This window comes from Pinus tabuliformis, chromosome 2_1, assembly GCF_031772625.1.
Source record: "Pinus tabuliformis cultivar Carrire ecotype Pingquan chromosome 2_1, CPIR1, whole genome shotgun sequence".
NCBI classification, from domain to species: Eukaryota; Viridiplantae; Streptophyta; class Pinopsida; order Pinales; family Pinaceae; genus Pinus; species Pinus tabuliformis.
Genome location: NC_142299.1, coordinates 184,334,400 through 184,357,119, shown reverse-complemented (window position 1 = coordinate 184,357,119; position 22,720 = coordinate 184,334,400). Strand labels below are relative to the sequence as shown.

General features: G+C 38.0%; 2 pseudogenes across 1 annotated transcript; both read left to right on the top strand.

The window, feature by feature from the left end:
• The first annotated feature begins 14,909 nt into the window (after positions 1-14,909).
• LOC149199337 (protein EDS1B-like) lies at positions 14,910-17,683 on the top strand (annotated as a pseudogene). Its single transcript, XR_016253766.1, has 3 exons — positions 14,910-15,151; positions 15,232-15,528; positions 16,682-17,683. The product of XR_016253766.1 is annotated as a protein EDS1B-like (transcript).
• Positions 15,659-16,745, top strand: LOC149199338 (uncharacterized; annotated as a pseudogene).
• Positions 17,684-22,720: the final 5,037 nt, after the last annotated feature.

Below are 22,720 nucleotides of genomic sequence, written 5' to 3'. Positions count from 1 at the left end.
CTTGGACTAAAACCATTCCAATGGTTGTATCTACAGCGACGAGATACAAGAGGTAGTCGGTTTGATAATTCGAGGATACATTAATGAGTCTCTAATCAAGGTATCTTTAAGAGCATCAAAGGAAGCTTGCACAACCTGATCCCAATGGAAGGGTATCCCCTTTTTCAAAAGACGAGTAAATCCTTTATCCATTTCAGCATAATTGGGAATGAACCTCCTCAGAAAGTTAGCCTTCCCTTGGAGTCTCTATAACTGTAGTAGATTGGAAGGTGGAGGCAAGTCAATAATTGCCTGAACCTTGAGTGGGTTGAGTCAAATTCCCTCCTTAGACACTACGAAACAAAGAAAACAACCTGAACCAACACAAAACACACATTTGTGCGGATTGAGTCATATTTTGTAGTGTCGTCACCATAAAAATATAGCTCTCAAATGCTGCGAGTGATCAATCCGCTTTCATGAATGAGTAGGTAAATCATCAAGGTATGGTTGAACAATATGTTTGATGTCATGGAAGGCATAGTTCATTCCCTCTCAAAAGTTTCCTCTGCGTTCTTCAAACCAAAAGGGAGTTTCCTATAAGCGAATGTGCCCCATGGACAAATAAAAGTAGTTTTAGATTGGTCCTCTGGGTGGATATTGATCTGATTATAGTCGGAAAAGCCATCCATAAATGAGAATATTTCACATCCAGCACATTCATCAATAATTTGGTCGATAAAGGGAGTGGGATAATTGTCTTTTTAGCAAGCCTGATTAGCATCCCTATAATCGACACACATTCGTATTGTCCCTTGTTTCTTCATGACAGGAACAATATTGGAAACCCAATCAGTAAGAGGAATAGGGTAAATGAAACCAGCATGCAAAAAAATTTCAACTTCTATTTTAATAGCAACAACCTTCTTTGGATGAACAAGACGGAGGTGTTGTCACACTGGTTTGACATCAGGATACATTTTGATTTCATGTTCAACTATACTAGAGTCAATTCTTGACATCTCCTTATATGACCATGCAAATATATCTCGGAATTCATGAAAGAGAGCACGATAAATATCAAGTTCTGATGGAGAACAAGATTTTCCAACATGAATGTTTTCTACAATGTTAGGTTTGGTCGAAATATTGATAGAAATGGTTTCTTCGATATTTGACAAGTTTCGCTCGGAATCTACTGTATCTATGAAAATAGAATTCGAAAGGAAATCGACAACTGAAGGGTGATTAAGTTCATTTGAATAATCTTCTATGTGATCTGGAAGATGGGAACGATGATGATAATCTTCCCATGGTTCTCCTTCCATCATCATTGATTGGATGATTCCTTCATCAGTAGAAAATATACGTGAAAAAGGATCAGAGGAAGTACCATATTCTAATGAACAATCTACCCATACAATTGATGAAGATGGATTTCGGTTCGGCGCACAAGCCAAAAATATTGATTACTATGCAAGCTCAATAGGGCTTAGCATCGTGATTTCATTACTACTATCAACTTCAAAACTATTGGTAATCTTCCTTAAGTCAGTCAAAGTGGAAGATATCATGTTGCATGTCTCAACTTTTGCCACTTCTACCATGTTTGATGGTGGTGGTAGTGAAAAAGTACCCATTAGGGAAGGATCTTTGAAGAGGCCTACACCAATGTTTTGAAGTGATAGCAGGGGTCCGTGAACTAACGAAACGTTTCCAATAGCCTATGAACTAGAGGCAAAGAAGGTGAGTTGGTCGATAACTATGATTCCACCCTTATGAGGGAATGAAATTGCACGAAAGTATGTTAAAACCACAGTAGCCATAGCATAAACCCACGGTCTTCCTAGAAAAATGTTGTAGTCAAAGGGTCCATCAACAACCTCAACTTCAATAGTTACTGTTTTGCCTCCTAGTTCGATTTGCAGATTACTCAATATTCCACAAGGCGTATATGTGCAACCGTCAAAAGCTTTTAACATTGTTGGTGAACGTGACAAAGGCGGTGAGCCAAGTGTTTTCCAGCAATTCATAGACATAATACAAGTAGATGCACACTCGTCAATAACGGTTCAGTGAATAAGTTTATTCAAGGCATTCACTTGAATCAGGAATGCTAATTGTGTTGGTAACTATGGCATATAACCCGCATGGTTGAAAACCACAAGATTGGAATCAGTTGGATCGATTCCACCAATTGTTGACAACAAAGCCTGCTTTTGGGAGGGACAGTTCTGAAGCACCTCAAGCGTTGACATAATAGAAGGTGACTGAGCCAAATATTCTACTATGTTATAGTTCTGTGCAGCTCGAGCTCGAGGGTTAAATGTTGATTTATGTACAACTCCCTTAGGCGATTTTATTGTTAACTCTGGTACAATAGGTGGTGGAATAGGATCAGACGAAGTCGAAGTCGAAGGATTAGGTTGATCAGCCTGGTTATTCGACGATGACGGTTGATTTCCATAATCTTTACTTGGTGTTGACACCAAAATATCATTTTTTAGCTTAGAGGTAGATAGCATAAGAACTTGGGAAGTGGAAGCATGGTATGTAGCAACCATATGTGTCTTCGGGTTTGGAAAAGGATCAGTCAACACTATAGATGTTTTAGAAGTCTTCAGAAGCTTTCAGAATTCGGAGCAGTGAGGACAATCTCGCGTAAAATGCTCATCGTTATAAATTAAACATGGGTAACGAGGTTTCCTAACCGAAGGAGAGGAATTAGATGATTTCTCTTAGCGGCATGATTTCATTACTACTATCAACTTCAAAACTATTGGTAATCTTCCTTATGTTAGACGAAGTGGAAGATATCATGTTTCATGTCTCGACTTTTTCCACTTCCGCCATGTTTGATGGTGGTGGTAGTGAAAAAGTACCCATTAGGGAAGGATATTTTAAGAGACCTACACCAATGTTTTGAAGTGATAGCAAGGGCCCGTGAACTAATGGAACGCTTCCAGTAGCCTATGAACTAAAGGCAAAGAAGGCAAGTTGGTTGATAACTATGATTCCACCCTTATGAGGGAATGCAATCGCATGAAAGTATGTTGAAACCACGCCATCCATAGCATAAAACCACGGTCTTCCTAGAAAAATGTTGTAGTTAAGGGGTCCATCAACAACCTCAACTTCAACAATTATTGTTTTTCCTCCTAGTTCGATTTGCAGATTACTCAATATTCCACAAGGCGTATATGTGCGACCGCCAAAAGCTTTTAACGTTGTTGGTGAACATGACAAAGGTGGTGAGCCAAGTGTTTTCCAGCAATTCATAAACATAATACAAGTAGATGCCCCCTCGTCAATAATGGTTCAGTGAATAAGTTTATTAAAGGCAATCACTTGAATTAGGAATGCTAATTGTGCTGGTAACTGTGGTGTATAACCCGCATGGTTGAAAACCACAAGATTGGAATCAGTTGGATCGATTCCACCAATTGATGACAACAAAGCCTGCTTTTGGAAGGGATAGTTCTAAAGTACCTCAAGCGATGACATAGTAGAAGGTGATTGAGCCAAATTTTCTACTATGTTATAGTTATGTGAAGCTTGAGATCGAGGGTTAAATGTTGATTTATGTACAACTCCCTTAGGCGATTTTATTGTTAACTCTGGTGCAATAGGTGGTGGAATAGGATCACACGAAGTCAAAGTCGAAGTATTAGGTTGATCAAACTGGTTATTCGACGACAACGGTTGATTTCCATAATATTTACTTCGTGTTGAAACCAAAATATCATTTTTCAACTTAGAGGCGGATAGCATAAGCACTTGGGAAGTGGAAGCATGGTTTGTAGCAACCGTATGTGTCTCCGAGTTTGGAAAAGGATCAGTCAACACTGCAGATGTATTATGAGTCTTCAAAAGCTTTGAGACTTCGGAGCGGTGAGGACAATATCGCGTAAAATGCTTATCATTATAGATTAAACATGGGTAACGAGCTTTCCTAGCCGAAGAAGAGGAATCAGATGATTTCTCTTAACAACATGATTTCATTACTACTATCAACTTTAGAACTATTGGTAATCTCCCTTAAGTCAGAAGAAGTGGAAGATATCATGTTGCATGTCTCGACTTTTTCCACTTCCGCCATGTTTGATGGTGGTGGTAGTGAAAAAGTACCCATTAGGGAAGGATCTTTGAAGAGACCTGCACCAATGTTTTGAAGTGATAGCAGGGGTCCGTGAACTAACGGAACGCTTCCAGTAGCCTATGAACTAGAGGCAAAGAAGGCGAGTTGGTCGATAACTATGATTCCAGCCTTACAAGGGAATGCAATCACATGAAAGTATGTTGAAACCACAACAACCATAGCATAGACCCACGGTCAAACTAGAAAAATGTTGTATTCAAGGGGTCCGTCAACAACCTCAACTTAAAAAGTTATTGTTTTGCCTCCTATTTCGATTTGCAGATTACTCAATATTCCAAAGGCGTATATGTGCGACCTTAAAAATATTTTAACGTTGTTGGTGAATGTGAAAAAGGTGGTGAGCCAAGTGTTTTCCAGCAATTCATAGACATAATACAAGTAGATGCCCCCTCGTCAATAATGGTTCAGTGAATAAGTTTATTCAAGGCATTCACTTGAATCAGGAATGTTAATTGTGCTGGTAACTGTGGCATATAACCCGCATGGTTAAAAACCATAAGATTGGAATCAGTTAGATCGATTCCACCAATCGCTGACAACAAAGCCTACTTTGGGAGGGACAGTTTTGAAGGACCTCAAGCGTTGACATAGCAGAAGGTGACTTAGCCAAATATTCTACTATGTTATAGTTCTATGCAGCTCGAGCTTGCGGGTTAAATGTTGATTTATGTACAACTCCCTTAGGCGATTTTTTTGTTAACTCTGGTGCAATAGGTGGTGGAATAGGATCAGACGAAGTCAAAGTCGAAGGATTAGGTTGATCAACCTAGTTATTCGATGACGACGGTTGATTTCCATGATCTTTACTTTGCGTTGACACCAAAATATCATTTTTTGGCTTAGAGGCGGATAGCATAAGCACTTGGGAAGTGGAAGCATGGTCTGTAGCAACCATTTGTGTCTCCGGGTTCGGAAAAGGATCAGTCAACACTGCAGATGTATTAGAAGTCTTCAGAAGCTTTGAGACTTCGGAGCGGTGAGGAAAATCTCACGTAAAATTCTCATCGTTATTGATTAAACATGGGTAATGAGATTTCCTAGCCGAAGGAGAGGAATCAGATGATTTCTCTTGAGGGTAATTATTTTGTTTCTTCTTGTTTTTCCCCTTCTTCCTACTTCCTGGTTTCTTTTCATTCTTGCCTTTGTCAAATGACACGGCATTGATTTTGGAGGCAAGAGTGTTATCAAATGAATTTGATGTTTGAATGGAAATGGCAAGTGTTTGACCATATGGTCTACCTGCCATTTGTGTGCTCGAAGAACCAATCACATCATCACCAGCATGAGAGTCCTTACTCAATGGTGGAGGAGGAACAATGAAAGTTGGTCGGGGTGCATTTAGGATCTTGTCATAGAGTGTGCCAGACTATGTATAAATTAAGTCCAAATTTTGGGCACGAGCAATTACTTGCTCTTCAGTGACAACTCCACCTTTCGCCACATCCTCGATGATAGATGGCAGCAAGGATTTTATAAACCACTCAGCTAAGAGCTGATCAGGAACATAAGTTTTAACCATTCAACGACAACAACGCCACTCATGAATATGATCAGAGATATGAGTAGCAGTAGTATGTTTAAATTTGGTTAATAGTTTCGTTCCAGTTTCATATCGTATGAGTAACTGGAAGTGGGTTAAAAACGTGGTATCCAAGGTTGTAAAGTTATCAAAAGAAGCTTGTGGTAACTCAATGTACCACTTCGCAGCCAGTCCAGTAAGCGTTCTCTGGAATCATCATTCAAGGATTTTGATGAACACCATAAATGAAAAGTCATGACATGGTTGGACGAGTCTTCTCTAGGGTTTCCATTGAATTTCAGAATATCAGAAAGTAACTTATGAGGAATCACTGGCCACCAAGGTGCATAAAGAATTGGGTTATTGGTGAGCCGATTTAGATATGGTAACTCTAGTGTCACAACGAAAGGCAACTGTCTATTGAGGTTAGGTTGAGCATATCCAGGGTAAGATGGGATTGCCTGGGAAATAGGCCTTTTCATACCAGCATAAGCCATCTACTACTGGTAACCTTCGTAAGTTTGTTGAGAAAATATGGTGTACGGTTGTTGTTGAGCACCAGGATACATTTGTTGTTGTCCAAACCTAGCATAGGCTTGTTGACCAGGACCTGGGTAAACTTGTTATTAACCAAACCCAACATAGGCTTGTTGATCGAGTCCAGGATGAGGTTGGTATTGCTGGAATTGTTGTTGTTGATATTGGGGCTGCCAAGGTTGTTGAAGCAACTGTTGTTGTTGTTGATACAACGGTTGTTGATTTAATGATTGTTGCCCACCAATGTAAGCTTGACCAGGTTGTGAATACACTAAACCAATGTAATTCTGAGTCATTCCAGTAAAAAGTAAACAAGCCTGAAGTTGTTGGACTCCACACACAAGTGGTTGTTGTAAAACTGCCTGAGAAGGTTGAATCTATACACCTGAAACTTGGGGGTCTGAGGTTGAAGGACTAGCTTGCACAAGTTGAGATACGACAATCTGAGCTTGTGACTTCGGTAAAGCTGTAACAACAGGCGTTGTAGATATGGATGAGACAAATTGCATAGGTTGTGATGGATACACAAGCCTAGGTTGAACGGGCATTGTTGGCTGCCATTGACAGACAATCATTCCAGGTCGATCTAAAGACGACGGTATACCGACATATGGTTGCCCCCCCAGAAAATAGAGGATAAGGAGAATGTGCATATTGTTCTCTGTATGGGGGTAGTCCAGTGTAAAGCGGATACATAGGATGGTAACGAGATTAACCAACTTGATATTGACTTGGTGGGTCTAGATGTTCGGTATTTGTTAATGAGGAACCAGATAGAATTCCTGTAGAGAACATTGGTGAAGACCAAGGGCTAGAAGCAACACTTGAGTGGGTTCGAGATAAATATCAGTAACCCGATGGGATGGATGGAACACCATACAAGTGTGACTCAGGTGTCATAGTAAACATAAAATAGGTTTCGACAGAAGATTCTGGCGTAGCTATAACAGATGGTATAGTTTGGGATGTTGACTTTGCCATAGTCAAATGTCCAAATAAATTTCCTAACGAATCAATGGGTGTCTGAAAGTAATCAAGATCAAAAGGAGCAATAAAATGAGGAGTATGAGGATACAGATAAAGTCTAGTTCCAAAATGGAATGGATTTCTGGGTGATTCTACCTCAGGTTCCTCTTCTATTGAAATCAAACTAGGTGGAAGGATTTCACCGTCAGGCCCGTAATATATTTATGGTATTTGTTCCTGAGGTAAAGAGGAAGTCTCGACAATTACGGATGTTTGAGGATGTACTGGTCGATGTTCTTCCGGTATGGTAACAACTTTTGATTGTTCAACCTCAAGATCTAAATGTTCTAGTAAAAGAACAGGTTCAGGTTGGGCTTCGTGAACAACTTCTGGTTCAGAAGTAACTTTTGATTGAACAGTGATAGGTTCAGGATCAACTTTTGGTTGAACAGATTCAGATTCAGAATTAATTTCTTATTGAACAACTTCGGATTGAGAATCAACTTGTTGTTGAACAACTTGGGTTATTGTTTCACTAGATTCAGTTCTAGTTTCCTCATGTAATTGTGGAAATTCCACTCCAGTAACATATGTACCAGTAACCGTAGGAGTAACTGGGGTCATAGTACTTACCGATATAGGTGTTTTTGGTAATTAATATGAAGAACCAAAAGTTTGTGAAGTACTGGATCCAGTCAAACGAAACTGCTTCGACCGGATAGGTGTAGCTTTGGGCAATAAAGGTGGTTTACTCGCTGCTCTCTACGAACGACGGGGTAAGGGTTGATTTTCCTCCAAAATTGCTGATTGATTTTATTACAAAAAAGAAATAAACAAAAAGGGTTAAACTAGGCAAAAAGGTTTACAAAGCAACTGCGAACTGCAGAATACCTCTCGGTGAACCAAGAAGCACGGGCAAGCAATCTCCCCGAATGTTGTGTTCGGTGTATCACAGTGTACAAGGCAAAAGACACGATTACCTAAGGATGGATAGCAACCTGGTGTTTTCCTCCCATATATACCCGAAAATACATGGAGGCCCAATCTGTATTAGCATTGTCTAATGCGAAACCGCACAGTGAGAGCATTCATTTATACTTTACATATTGTAACACCGTCCTATATACCCAAAGGTACGTGGACAAGCTACGATATACTCACGTACGTGGAATGAGGTATCACACTCGGAATGTATCACAGACAAGTTAGTGACAACTGCTATGTTTTACGACACCGGAACACGTCTCTAGACTAGAACCCCTAAACGTTTCACGTTAGGTGACAATGTTCCATTAGGTTAATTGATGTTAATTTTAAGTTGATCTTGATTAAGAATTTGCCTTTCAAGGTTCACCAGGTGATGTATTTGAAATTCCTAGAATGCAACTAACATGATAAGCATTCTTTTCATTCAATTTTAACAATGAAAACCTTAGCTAGTAGGGATAGAGCAATCCAATTCTTTTAATCAAAGAACAAAGAACACATCTAATGCAATTTCCCTAAACTATTCTTATGAGCACACACAAACTTTTTCAATGCACAATGCAAGTTTTTCTTTTCAATTCCCTTAATGTTGGAATGAATAAAAGGAAACTAATGCACATACAATCAATCAATCTTTTGCAAGAATGAAGACTTTACGACAGTTCCGTTTCGAAAGAAATGAAGACTTTTATGACACTTTCTTTTGAACAAAGATTAATCAACTATAAAACAACTTTGAAAATGAATTGATAGTGATAAATAAATCATTTAATAAACACTAAACAATCAAGGCCAAAGTATGGCTAGCAAAGGAAACACAAATTGATTTCAGAGACACAAGCATCATTGATCTTTCAGCAAGCAAAAACAGAAGGAAATTTGGGTAAAATCAAGACACAGGAGGGATTTTTGTCCTAAGGAGGATCAGTGCACCCTTGAATGGGAGACAGTGCGCTTCAGAGCACTGTCCTCAAGTCAGGGGTGCTCTACAGCGCTCTGTCTCTAGACCAAACCTATGCTGGTGCCAGAGAGGCCATCCTAAGGGATTTCAAGCAAAATTTTTACCAAAAAAACTCTTCAAAAAGGCTAAAACAAGATCAATGGAAGCAAGTAAAGTCTACTAGGGTGTAGTAGGATGAAATTAAACTACTCAGAACGATGATTTCTCCCCAGTGGAGTCGCCAATTTGTTATGTGGAATTTTTCATCTACGGATAAGCACAATTTCCCTAGGTGGGTAGCTACACCTAGAACAACATATTTAAAGCGTTTAACATTTCTCTATAGAAGATAAATAAGGAAAATGACCTACTTGTTATCTTTCACTTTCCCTTTGTCTCCTTTGGATGGCTCCCATTTCTCGAACTTAATTCGCTTGACAAGTACCTGCAATCATAAACAGAAGACAAAACCCAATTAAAGCAAGAGATCTATCTACTATAGGCAAATGGAATCGAAATCATTTACACATATAATCATCATACATAAAGACAAGAATATGGGAAAAGGTGTAAACAACATTATTAAGTAGAAGGAAGAATTACAACCATGAAGTCCGATCCATTTTCACTCTTCTAGCTTAGGTTCCAACCAACATCACATCAAAAGCACAACAATATGACAGCATAAAAATACTTGCTTATAATCTCAAACCTCACACCAACAATATCTCATTACAAATTCTCAAAGTCAAGCCCCTGATCACTTAGATGAGTGCTCAATTTATAGGAAAATGGCAGAGGTTTGGTCATAAATGAGGGTATTGAATGTCCTTCCAAACTTAGGGTTAGTTTCCATGGAGGAAGGGATGTGAGGATAGGAGGTTACTTAACTCATTCCCTATCCAATTTCGAGCTCATAAGAGATGACAAGTGTGGGAATCTTCTATATGGCTCTAGAAGATAAGAATATTCCCAGAACCCTATGATGATTTCACTCAATCTCGCCTAGCGCAGGTCAAAGTGGGCCTAAGTGCTTTGGGAAGCACCCTAACATGGACCTACCTACACTGAAGCACACTTACCCCTGACCAAGGCTGCGTTGGTCCCTCAAGGAGGCATTTCTGGAGGGCTTCAGGCCAAGAAACTCTCAGGGAAGGAGGAATTCAAAGTGATGACTTGTCTAGGGAATGTAGCAACTGAATTAGGGTTTGACGAGCCCTAATAGTACTGATCTGAATGATGGGAGTGATGTGCCCAAATGGATCTGTAACAGTATGATTAGGATTTTTTTTTCATTGTACTCTAAAACTTATGCTAGTCATCTGATCGCATGCATCATGTTACCAGAAACCACACCTAAGGAGATTATCTCTTACAAAAACCCATCCCAGAACATAAACCACACCAGAAACTTGTTCATACCCATTATTTCCATTTTGGGACAACAACCTATAATGCAAGAAACAATTAATGTTTTTGTTGATTGTTTCTTGTAGGTTTTTGGCCTATGAGAACAACCAATAGTAAACACCCTAGTTTAAATTTCTATTAGTAAATTTGAAATCCCAACATCTCCATTTCTCCACACGCTTAACTAGGTCATGAGTGAAAATGGAGTGAACATTCCTTCATCCGTTATGTGAACAGGACTACCCTAATCTTGGGAAAGGCTCAAGATTTGGCGTGGTGTGTGTTCATTCAAATCACAGACTTCTATTTTGATAACAAGAAAACTACTTTGTTTCACCCCCTATGATGTGGAATTATTGCAGTTCTCAAGATGATAGTGATGATGAACTACCTTTGGAGGTGTTACCTCCGAATGCAGAAGAGATTTCTCGTAGGTTTGGGTAAACATATGAAGTTCAACAAAAAAATGCCTCACATAGATGAGCAAATTGAGAAGGCCAAGCAAACCATTAAGGACATGTTGAGATATTAGGTTTTCAAAGAAAAAACGCAAGTTGTTGGGAAATGCTATATCAAATATAAGAATTGAAATTATAAAATAAAAATATAAAGAGGCCTTAAATTTATGCAAAGTTGTATGCTAGCCCACATAGATCATCACAATCCTTTAAGATGGGGATAAAATGTATATTGTAGGGAAACAGAAGGATTCCTTGTCCAATAAAATGTGTTAACTGTCAAGTTAACACCAAGATTTGAGGACCTTTTTAAATAGTAGAGCGATCGATGAGCTAGCTTATAAGTTGCATTTACCAACCTATGTTAGGATGCATCAGAACTTTCATGTCAGTTACATATACGAACACATAATCCAAATTCCAAAATATGATGCCAACTTTGATGGAAATTGAGGATGTATATTCTGCCACCTAAATTTAAGTTGCAGTGCACAACCATATCAAGAAACATCAATTTTTTGAAGTATTATCAATGTTAGGCCAACTATTGCAGATGTCAGAGAAATTGAGCAAAGGATGCATGACTTCATATGGACTACAAAAGGCACAAGAAGATTCAGAACCAAGAGATTGAGGATTACTTGTTTTAAATGGTGAAGAAAAACTATGGAGGAAGCACCAAGGGAATCTACTCTTTATATTCGAGAAGTCAGTCTCATGGAGCATGATGATATCTGCAAGTTGGTAATAGAAGTTACTGAGAAAGAAATAAAGGGTAGAATGGTGATTTTGAGGAAAATGTCTAGAAACGGTAAATGAGGGACTCAAAAATTTATCTTGGATTTTTATTTTATTGAAGCCAAGGCACACCATGAGAAAAGTGAAATTATAGAATAAAACAATAGAAAGATACATTCTATGAGAAGTGGTGAAATCGTTGTTTCAAGGAAAATGTTTAGAAATGGTAATGAGAAAAATGAGCAATTGAAAGTGCTTACAAACAATTCTGAAGGTTAAAACTTTCATCATGAAGAGTCTACTAAGAACGTTTCAAATACAACTCCATTAAATTCAAAAACTAAATCAGAGCTACAGAAGAAGTTGTTGGGCCTTAAAAGAAAGGCTCTTGCTCTCAAACGAGAAAGGCGAATTGATGAAGCAGTTGTAGAGTTAAGCAAATGAAAGTTATTAGAGCAGCAATTGGAAGAGATAGAAAAGTCAAAGAAAACTTGAAATGTGTATTCAAATGTTTTTCAAGAGGTTTAGAAAGAAAATGATAAAGGCAGAGGTAGTGTCTCAGCGGGATTGCCAGTTAAGGTGAAGGAAGATCCTGAAAGAGTAGTGGCACGAGGTATGCAGAAACTTTGAGACATACAATTGGAACATCGGGTCCATGGTGTTAAGGAGGCCTTTAATCCAGCAGACAAAAAAAAACTAAAGCCTGGCCACGTGGAAAAAAAGTTACAATCACCAAGGCAAGATGTAATATTTCTGAGGTTAGACGATAAAGATGATGAATTGATTGAAGTAACCGAAGAAGATATGGGAGGCCCTGAACTTGCCAAGATAATAAAAGATTTGGGTTGGCAAGAATATGATCAATCGAGGGTGCTTACAAACAATTTTGAAGGTGAAATTTATAATCCCACACAAACTACGAAGAATGTTTCAGTGGCAACTCCATTATCTTCCAAAATAAAAACCAAAGCAAAGCTGTAGACGAAGTTGTTGGGGCTTAAAAGAAAGGTTGTTGCTCTCAGGCGAGAAGGGCGAATTGCAAGGTTGCTGCTCTCAGATGAGAAGGGCGAATTGATGAGGCCTTAAAAGAAATGCTCTTGCTCCCAGACAAGAAGGGTGAATTGATGAAGCAGATGCAAAGTTAAGCAAAGAAAAACTATTAGAGCAGTAGTTGGAAGAGATAGAAAAGTAAAAAAAATCGAAATGTTTATTCAAATGTTTTATGAGGTTTCTAAAGAAAATGATAAAGGCAGAGGTAGTAACTCAGGGGGATTACTAGTTAAGGTGGAGGAAGCTACCTTGTATTTTCAGAAAGCAAGCAGTCGACCCAATGTTGTGAAATTTGAACTCTGACACTATAAACTTGACATATTCAAACAACACCAAGTAAGAAGACACCCCTGACAATATATTGGCAGCTGAATGAAGTGATGGGTTGCGAGTAGAGGAAGGCCTGTGAACACCGATAACTCATTCCAATTCAATGTTGTGTAGGCAGGTATGGCAGACAATGCAATTCAACGCTGAAGGTATGGCGAATTAGCTAGATTTACCTACCGACCATAGCAGTGGAGTACAAGCACCTCCTGCTAAGAGAAAGAGAAATTTGCTAGGCAATCCAGGCAAGCATTATCTTTAGTCTTCTTCTTATCAATTGGTTGGGTCATAAATTGTTTGCAAGTTGCAGACAATTAGACTTTAAGAGCTTGTTTCCCTCCTTTATTTAGTTTCGTTGCTTAGAAGGATGCAAGTTGGGATGACGTGTCATAGATTTTTTGCAGGTGGGCGTGATGTGCATGAAAAGTAAATGCGGAAGGGAGAGAAGTACAACAAGATGGTGTAGGTGGCAGGTGGGCAGAAATTTATTTTGACAAATGGGAAGATGATATTGGTGGAAGGGCAAACACATGTCACAATATTATTGGTCAGAAGGGCGAAATCCAAGCATTCTCATTGGCTGGGGTGAATAGTGTTTGCCCACCCCAAATCAACAAAGAAAACGCCTATTGGCGTACTTATAAAAATGCAATAGAAAATTTCAAAATTTTCTATGTTAAGTCTTATATGGTTATAGATTTATTGAAAAAGATGAGAAATTCGTAAAAAAGTTTGGAGAGCTAAATAAAAATTTCATATTAATGCGCATTGGGACATATGAAAAAAATAAGAGAAAAAATAATGATCTTAAAGAACTCACAAAGAGAAATAGAATAACAAAGAGAAATACATAGAAATAAAATGGACAAAACACTACAATGGGATTGAGAAAAATCATAATAGTATTAATGGACAAAACAATACAATGGGATTAAGCAAAATCATACAAATGTCATAAATAGTATTAATGAAAAGGACAAAGTCACTAATGATATGTCTAAAGTTGGTTGATTTATATCTCAATTATTTCAATTGAAAGGAAAGGATTCTAGGAATGGAATGCATATTTAAATATTTTTTAAACATATTGTTTTGTGAATTAATCATTTTAATTAAAAAAATAATATAATCGCCTAGACATAAATGGTGATGGGGTGTACTATTAAGGGAGTGGGTTACTTGTTCGAAATTTTGTGGGCAAAAAGTCAACCATGTTAAGGGTTGGCATGGCCAAAGTTGGCTGTGATCCCCAAGTTTAGATGACATGGGTCATCTGTCATTGTTTCTCAATCCAAAAAGTTAAGTGTATAGTCATCTAAAAACTCACACAACTTAACAAATAAACAAAAATTAACATAAGCTTAAAAAAAAAAACAAATTTTAATAAAATAATAATAAAATCTATTTTAAGAAAATAATTATAAAAACCCATTTTTAATTTGACATCATTCTAAATAATTAATAACAAGACACCTAATTCATACTATATACATGGTTAATAAAAAGATACCTAACTCACACTTTATACATTGTTAATTTTATAAAAAAATTGAGAATATTTCATAAAATAATAATTAAGATAAATTTTAAATTATTTATAAAAACATATTATCGCCATCATAAAAATAACATAAGATGGCTAGCTATATGATAATGATGAACTACTTTAGAATTATTACCCAATTTTCCACGAAATTCCTAATTATATAAAGTGATGTGGATGTTTTGAAATTTAAAGGAAAAAAACAAAGCAACTTTTGACCATATGGCCCGAAGGAAGCTAACATTGTGACGCATCTAAATATAAAAACGATATATACATTTCCGCGAAGGTTCTAATTCATAAAGTGGTGCGTGTGTTCAAAGGCTTTCGGAAATTGAGAAGAAAAAAATGATGTTGTTCCCCGGCTTTAGAGAAGCCAAATTTCACACGGCAGCTTTGCTTCTGTCAGTTTTCTGCACCCTCAATAGTTAGTCCTTATAAGATACCCATTCTCCTCTTCCCCACACCCGTTGAAGTGCAGGCCGAGGAATATACATCTCACGGCTTTCATTGCAGGTTCTTCCACTTGAGAGTTGAGGTATAATACTCTTCAGCCATTGTTATTTATGGACAAATGTATTGCAACATTACTTAGCTGAATGATCCTGTTATTTGTAGGATTGTGTGTGTATTATGTTAGAATAATGGATGGATCAGCTTCTGCTTCCTGTTTTCTCGGACGCCAAGCTATCTTGCAGTGTACGTGATGAGCCCTCCTATGTGACGACTGACATGGGCTCTGTTGAATCCCATGTAGTCGCACCCACAGCAACCAAAAACAGAGAATGTGAAATTCATGATATTGACTGTATAGAGCCGATGAAAGATGGGTCGAATAACCAGCCAGCCTCTGTCCATGAGGGTGCTCTCAGTCAATTCCTGGACATTTGGAGCAATTCTCCTCTTCAAGAAGAGGTTCTTCCGTTCCCAGTTCTTTTATTGGGAAATCCGTACAATAATTTTCGTTAGCAGGAAGCACGACTATATAAATCCATCATAAACAAAAATTCTAGCTTTCTTTTGGGGTTAAGTGGATCTAAACCTGATGAGCTTGGCCATTTCTGTAAACTGTCCAAGTTCGAAGTCGAGTCTGATTGCGCATTCAACTTCCACGAGCATATCAAACCCTAAACCCTATCTTGTCATATTGATTGTTGTTGCTAAATTGTAATATGAAAGGGGGAAGACCGTGGGGTTCACCGGGGATGGGCTATTGCTTCTTTGGCCACGCTATGCATGTTGAATAAACAGCTGCAGCCCGGCAACCCTAAATCTATTTTCTGCATCACATTTGGCTTCCCTCTGGTTGGTGATGAAGTTGTAGCACGAGCAGTTCGTCGCAAGAGGTGGGGGGATCAGTTATGTCATGTGGTTCTAGGACGTGATGTCTTCTCTAGAGTCTTGTTGGCCCCTTGCATAAATGTGCATAAGCGCTTGGAGGCACTGTTGCCTTGTTGGAAGAGATCCATGCAGAGTGCACGGGACTTTCTGGGTTCCACTGACACACCTATGGAAGAAGCCCTCCCAGAGGGCATTCCTGAGTTTGTCAGCACTGTACTCTAGCGTTGTTCGGCTGTTGTTGTTTTAAAGTACAGCAGCACAGCCAAAATAAGTCCCAATAACGCCTTGATAGCTGCCGTAAGCCTTGTTGCAAATTTTTTTTCTCTGGCCTGTAATATAAAATAGTAGTAATCCTATGATAATCTGGATTTACAGTGTTGATACATCATTCATTCATGGGTACTCGCATGATTATATCCGTCCTATTTATTGAATCATAGATAGATTTCGAACTAATCATTCGAAGTGTCTCCCTGGCATTCTGCTTCCTTTTCATTTGACTAAGTTTGGGCTCACTTGTGGGGTATTGTTGTAAATTGTGTTAGCTTTTTCATTTGATTTAGTTTGGGCTCACTCTGAAAGTATTGGTGTACGTTGGGCCTAACTTGTCTGAAATCATTTTACAAGTATTATTGTTACTGACCTTGATTTGATTACTATTGTGAAAAGTAATATTATTGTAGCTATTTCCAGTATCCATATAAGTGGGTGGAAAAAATCTGTGCAGAATTGCCAGGCAAGTCCTTCCCTGAGAGCAGCAGGACAAGTTCTGAAGCAGCAGATGGAGAACATGTCCATTTTGGAGAAGGAATCCCCCAAAAAGATGGAAACCCCCATGGAAGAGCTAGAAGAATATCACCTACAATGTCGGGGAAATGAGACCCGATACTATGACGCTTTCAAACAGAAGCAACGAGGTAATGTGGACTTCCAGGCGAATCTCAAGAGGCTGGAGCTTGCAGGCTGGTGGGACGAGATCATCCAGTACAAGTTCGATGAGGACGAATTACCCGATGATTTCCAGTGCAGGAAAGAGTGGATAATATGGTTCACTCAGCACAGGCCACTAGTTGAACCCCTTGACATCGCTAATTATTGCAGATTAGGCAAAAAGGAGGACTCAGGATTCTACGGGAGGCCTAGTCGTTACAGAACTTGTGGTTGGAAGAGTATGATGAGAACAAGCAACGGCAAGCACCCACGACGCTCACTCAGGACTGGTGTGTCTGGGCATATGTTGAAGAACTTGCGTGCTTAATGCAAAAGAATAATTGCTCTGATGAAAAAAAGAACAGAATTGGAGAATCGAGTGAGACCTTCAAAAGAATGCTCAATTGGTTCTGGACACATATGACTCCACTGCAGCAACAAACCTCTCCCTTCCGTTTAATTATTTATTGTCGCCGGCAGACAGCCCAGAAGAATTGATTGAATGATGAATGGTAGATCTCGATTCTAATAGATCGGAGTGGCCCTGTGCCATTCTGCTTTCTTTGATTTAGTTTTGGGTCACTTGTGGAGAAGCGTTGTACATTTTGCTTGGCTTTTCCATTTGCTTAGTTTTCGGTCATTTGTGGAGTATTGTAATAGATTGCGCCTCCTGGGCTCTGTAAGTATTAGTGGGACTGATTTGATTTGATTTCAGGAGTGTTATCATATCTGTTTTCGATATCTCTGTAAATAGAAATATTTCTATGGACAATTAATCGGATCAATTTTAAAAGCTAAACTTTTTTAGTCATGGTAATATTTTTTATGTTTATAGAGTGATGTTTCAGCTACGCCTTGATCAATTTTGAATGAATGTTTCAGCCATTGTAAATGTAACACTCTAAACCAGTTGGGTATATTTCAATTGAAGTGCTGTAATTTATTCTGCAACTGTTGCATCATTTACAGTTGCCAGAATGCCCCAGCATTGCCAGGGATTTTTATAATTACTTTGACACTTCTCCTTCTCAACTGCTCAAGTGTTCAAATCTACAGATAATGGAGCTTCACCTGTTTTCCCACACCCAGACCACGATCCCTGATATTCTAGCTCAGATCATAACAGAAGATGAAAAAAGCATAAAGGGCTAAGATTGAAACGCTCAATACGTCTCCCAGTCTCGGACCAGTTCTCGTAAGAACATGAAATGATGGGAGCATGGGATCACTACCTGCCTCCAGATTTTTGTGAAACAGAGTTCTTCTCATCTCCAGCTCCCACACAGCATAGACATCAAAGAAATGTTTGCCAGGACAAGAACTTCAAAATTAATTAAAAAGACATAGAAAAGGCCGCTGGTCCTGGCGTGACTTTCCAATTGTGGACAATTTCCATCCACATAACAGAATGAAGTATCTTCCATGCTCTGAAACAAACCGCCTTAAAACGTACAACAGAGGTCTTTGCACCAGAGAAACAATAAAACATAGAACAAGATTTTTGCATATGCATGTGACTAACAATTTCCCATGGTACACAAAGCTGGAATGATTATATGAAATACACTAGCAAACTGAGCTCAGACCGCACTCCTTTGTTCATGGTGACAGCTATACAGGGGAAACCATCATAATAGTGAATTCCCTGAATTTATTCCAATCCAATTTTTCGAATGTTGTCCAAATCCAATTTTTCGAATGTTGTCTAAATCCCTAACGCATGGTCACGCATGGTCTAACGAGGTGGAGGAGTTGCCCCGAAAGCTATGGAAATTCCCATAAATAATATATATATATATATAATAAATAATAAATTTCAGCCATCTTCACCTCCGTCATCTAGCCAGGTAAACGATGGAGGCAATCCTGAGTAACAGATTCAGACATCTCACTAACAACATTCTCTCCCTTTAAAAATCCAAGTTGTTGGGGGAAGATGAATATCTTCATTAACAACTTTTTCTCCCTCAAAAAATTCATGATGATAGTGAAGATGAAGATCTTCATATTTGTTTTCAAAGGCTATTTCCACCTTTCATGACAGTTGGCTTTGTTGTTGTTTTGATAACAGAAGCTGGCTCATATAATTCTGAAAATGTAACTAGAGTTTGTGGCGGAGGTGAAGATAGATGTGAGGAAAAACCAATATCCATGTCTATATTTGTATGTTTTACTTTGGTTGCAACATCATTTATTTGGGGAAGTGGCATTTAAATACCGAGTCTGAATACCGTTTTTTTCGAGAAGTGTATAATTTCCTCCAATCTTAACAGTAATGAGATACCCTGCACGGAATGATCCATCTAGTACTCCATGGACAGTTTGGCCAATCAGAGAATTGATCTCTAGGCGAGCCAATGAATTGTCCCCATTTTCATTACTCGGATTTTGTGCTTTATCATTAGAGGGAGGAACATATGGTTTTTTCCTCAAGGACGGTTAAGGTACCCAAAAAGTCACCAAAATCTGCCCGGGACAGATTGGGAACGGCTTGGAAGTCCCCAAGTCTCTGATAATGTTCCCAAAAAAATTGGGGAAGTTCCCGACGCTTGTAAAAGTCCCAGTTATGAGAGATTTTTTTGGGGGGACGGGTAAATTAAAGTGACCAGGAAAAAAAGAAAATTTTAAATATAATAATATTTCTTTGAATATAATAATAATTTGTATGGGTTGTTGAATGATTATGTTAATGTAAAGAAAATTATAAATATAATAATATTTTTTAGATATAATAATAATTTATATTGGTTGTTGATACTTTTTATTATTGGGATTTTTTTTTTAAGTTTATAAGAATCATTTAATCATTTGGATATTCTTTGCATAGTGTTTATTCTTTAATATTTTTCTTTTTTAATGAGTCAAATAGATATAATTAAGAATGAAAAAAGATATTATAATTAATAGCTATATAAATATAAATTTTAAATAATGATGAGTGTTATTAATAATATAATTTAAAATTTAAAGGCGATATAAAACTCATGGAGAGGAATGTTGTTATAAGTGTTAAAGCTACATTATATAAAGATGTGAGTTTTAGTATATTTTGAAGAGAATTAAATTTAAAATTTCAGAAATAAGTTTGTATATGCAATTCTATAGTTTGAGAAAGTAACTTAAACCTAATCTCTAAATAATACAATTAATAATTTAACAATGAATTTTTCAATAGTGACATTATTGGTTAATACAATATATGTCCGAACCATGTTGAAAATTCATTGTCATGAAATTAATCATCCATTATATGAGAGAGACAAATCACATGAATTTTCTTAAATGAAATAACAGATTTTAAAGGTTACAACCAAAATTAAAATAAACAAGATGAGCTATGAAGCAGCAAGTCCCTGCAAACACAAAATCTTAGTACAAATTACGAGAGTTTTGTCTTGCCCAATGACGTTATATTTTGAACTATGGAGACAAGCTCGTTTTTAATAGATAAATTATAAATATAGGGCTTTGTCCTGCGTCCTGCCCAATGACGTTATATTTTGAACTACGAAGACAAGTTCGTTTTTAATAGATAAATTATAAATACAGGGCATGATCAAAATCATTCGACCATCTAGCTTCATTCATGTAATGACAACCAAGTGAGTACAAATTACAAGAGTTTTGTCCTGCCCAATGACGTTATATTTTGAACTACGAAGACAAGTTCGTTTTTAATAGATAAATTATAAATACAGGGCTGTCCTGCCCAATGACGTTATATTTTGAATTACGGATACAAGTTCGTTTTTAATATTATAAATACAGGGCATGATCGAAATCATTCGACCATCTAGCTTCATTCATGTAATGACAACCAAGTGAGTACAAATTACGAGAGTTTTGTCCTACCCAATGACGTTATATTTTGAACTACGGAGACAAGTTCGTTTTTAATAAATAAATTATAAATACAGGGCATGATCAAAATCATTCGACCATCTAGCTTCATTCATGTAATGACAACCAAGACCATGACTGTTAATTTGTCGAGTTTTGTCTTGCGAATGATGTTATATTTTGAACTACAAACACAAGTTTATTTTTAGTCCCTGCCCCATGCGTCATGGGACTATAGTAATCGATATTTTGCACTAGCATTTATTGGAATACAAAATCGATGCAAAATTCTAATGTTTAATGAAAGTTATGTTGGTCCCTCCAAATTCTATCCAATGAACTGTTTCACTATCTTATTTGGCCTCATATCGAGGCCATACATAGGATAAACCTGTAAAAACCAACGATATATTGTATTGCAATAATACAAAATGAATTAATGCCATCTCCAACTTAGCATTAATTTGTAAACACTTAATGTTAATAGTATCTTTCTTGCTTTTGGCTCTGGAGAGTGTTGACACCTAATCCTTGTGATTGGGTGAATTATTGTAAATAAATAAATGAGAAATGTGAACAGTCATCGGGAGATGAACTGAACAGTCTCTCCCTCATGTATATAACAGACCTACCTGATTGAATGAAATATATGAATCAGATTTTGCCTAATGGAGTTACTGCCTGGCCTGACATGGTATCAGAGCCAGCTCCTTTTTTTGGCTCATGTGCCTTGTAACTCCCTTGTCTGACTGAGTGCCTGTACTGCCTACGTTCTGTCTGCCATATTCCATTTATAAAACCTGCGCCCTGCTCTTCTGAAGCGTTGTCCTGTCTAGCGCTGTCTATACTATCCTGAAAGGAGCGTTGTACGTTGGTGCCAGGTTCTGACAAGCCTTCCTACTGTTACACTACTCTCATTGCATACATTGAACGGATGCAGTGAACGGGTGGTATCGTTGGAACTGTGATAGTGTGCAGAGAAGGGTGCGTATTACCGTTGAAGGACTGTTAGCCGAGCCATGGTTGAAGACTGAAACTTCAGTAACTGGTATGCAGAAAATGTGTTGAGTTCTATGCTTGTACGTTTTTCTTTTAATATAACTCCTGTGTGAAGGACAACACAGTGCTGGAAGAAGGCCATCAGAGCCCATCTACTCCATGGTGGTGGCAGCGGAAACGTTTGCAGGAATCGAGTAAAGAAGCCGCAGAGGGTCCGACCCTCTCTCGTCAGAAGAGTGTGATCGTTTCACGAGGTGGTGGTGGCTCTATCTCGCAAAGAACATTTAGTTTTGCAGTAGTCGAGCCTCGGTCTCCATACCTCAGCGTGATATATTTCCTTGCAAGAAACCGAGCATTTTTTCTGGTGTGCGATAAAGAACGCAATCGATCAACCCAGTTGGACGGCTACTGTTCGTCAAGTGGCGCGAATGAATGATTCAGAGCTCGTGTGATTGAGCCGGTCTAAGTCTGCAGACCATATGTACATTTCTCTCACCATTTCAGGTAAACATAAAATTTGATAAAATTTGGCACATAATCTTGTGGAACCCTACTACCGGGGGTTGAGGTTTTGTACGCGAATCCATATAAGCAATAGCACGCTGCTCAACTCAGCTGGAGGATTCAAGCTTGCTAGTGGAAGGATTTGATAACACATTATAGTGCTGGTTATATTCCTTTCAAATAGTTGAAAGCATACATTTGAACGCTAACAACAAATTTGTGGCAGAATGTTTGAGGCAACCCTTTTAAAAGGAGGCCGTATGGTATGAAGAATTGGACTTGTATGTTGCGTATGCATTGAATTTTTTGTTGGTGGCTGTGTACGTTTTTTTTTTAAGGTCATTTTTTTTCTCTGTGTATTGAAGTTGTGATGGTTGTGATCCAATGGGTACATGAAAACCTTGTGTTAGAAGACGATAATGCCATTTGAGAATGCCCTTTTGAGTACATTTTTACTGTATATTGGCAGAAGCATTTTTCTATCAGCAAAACT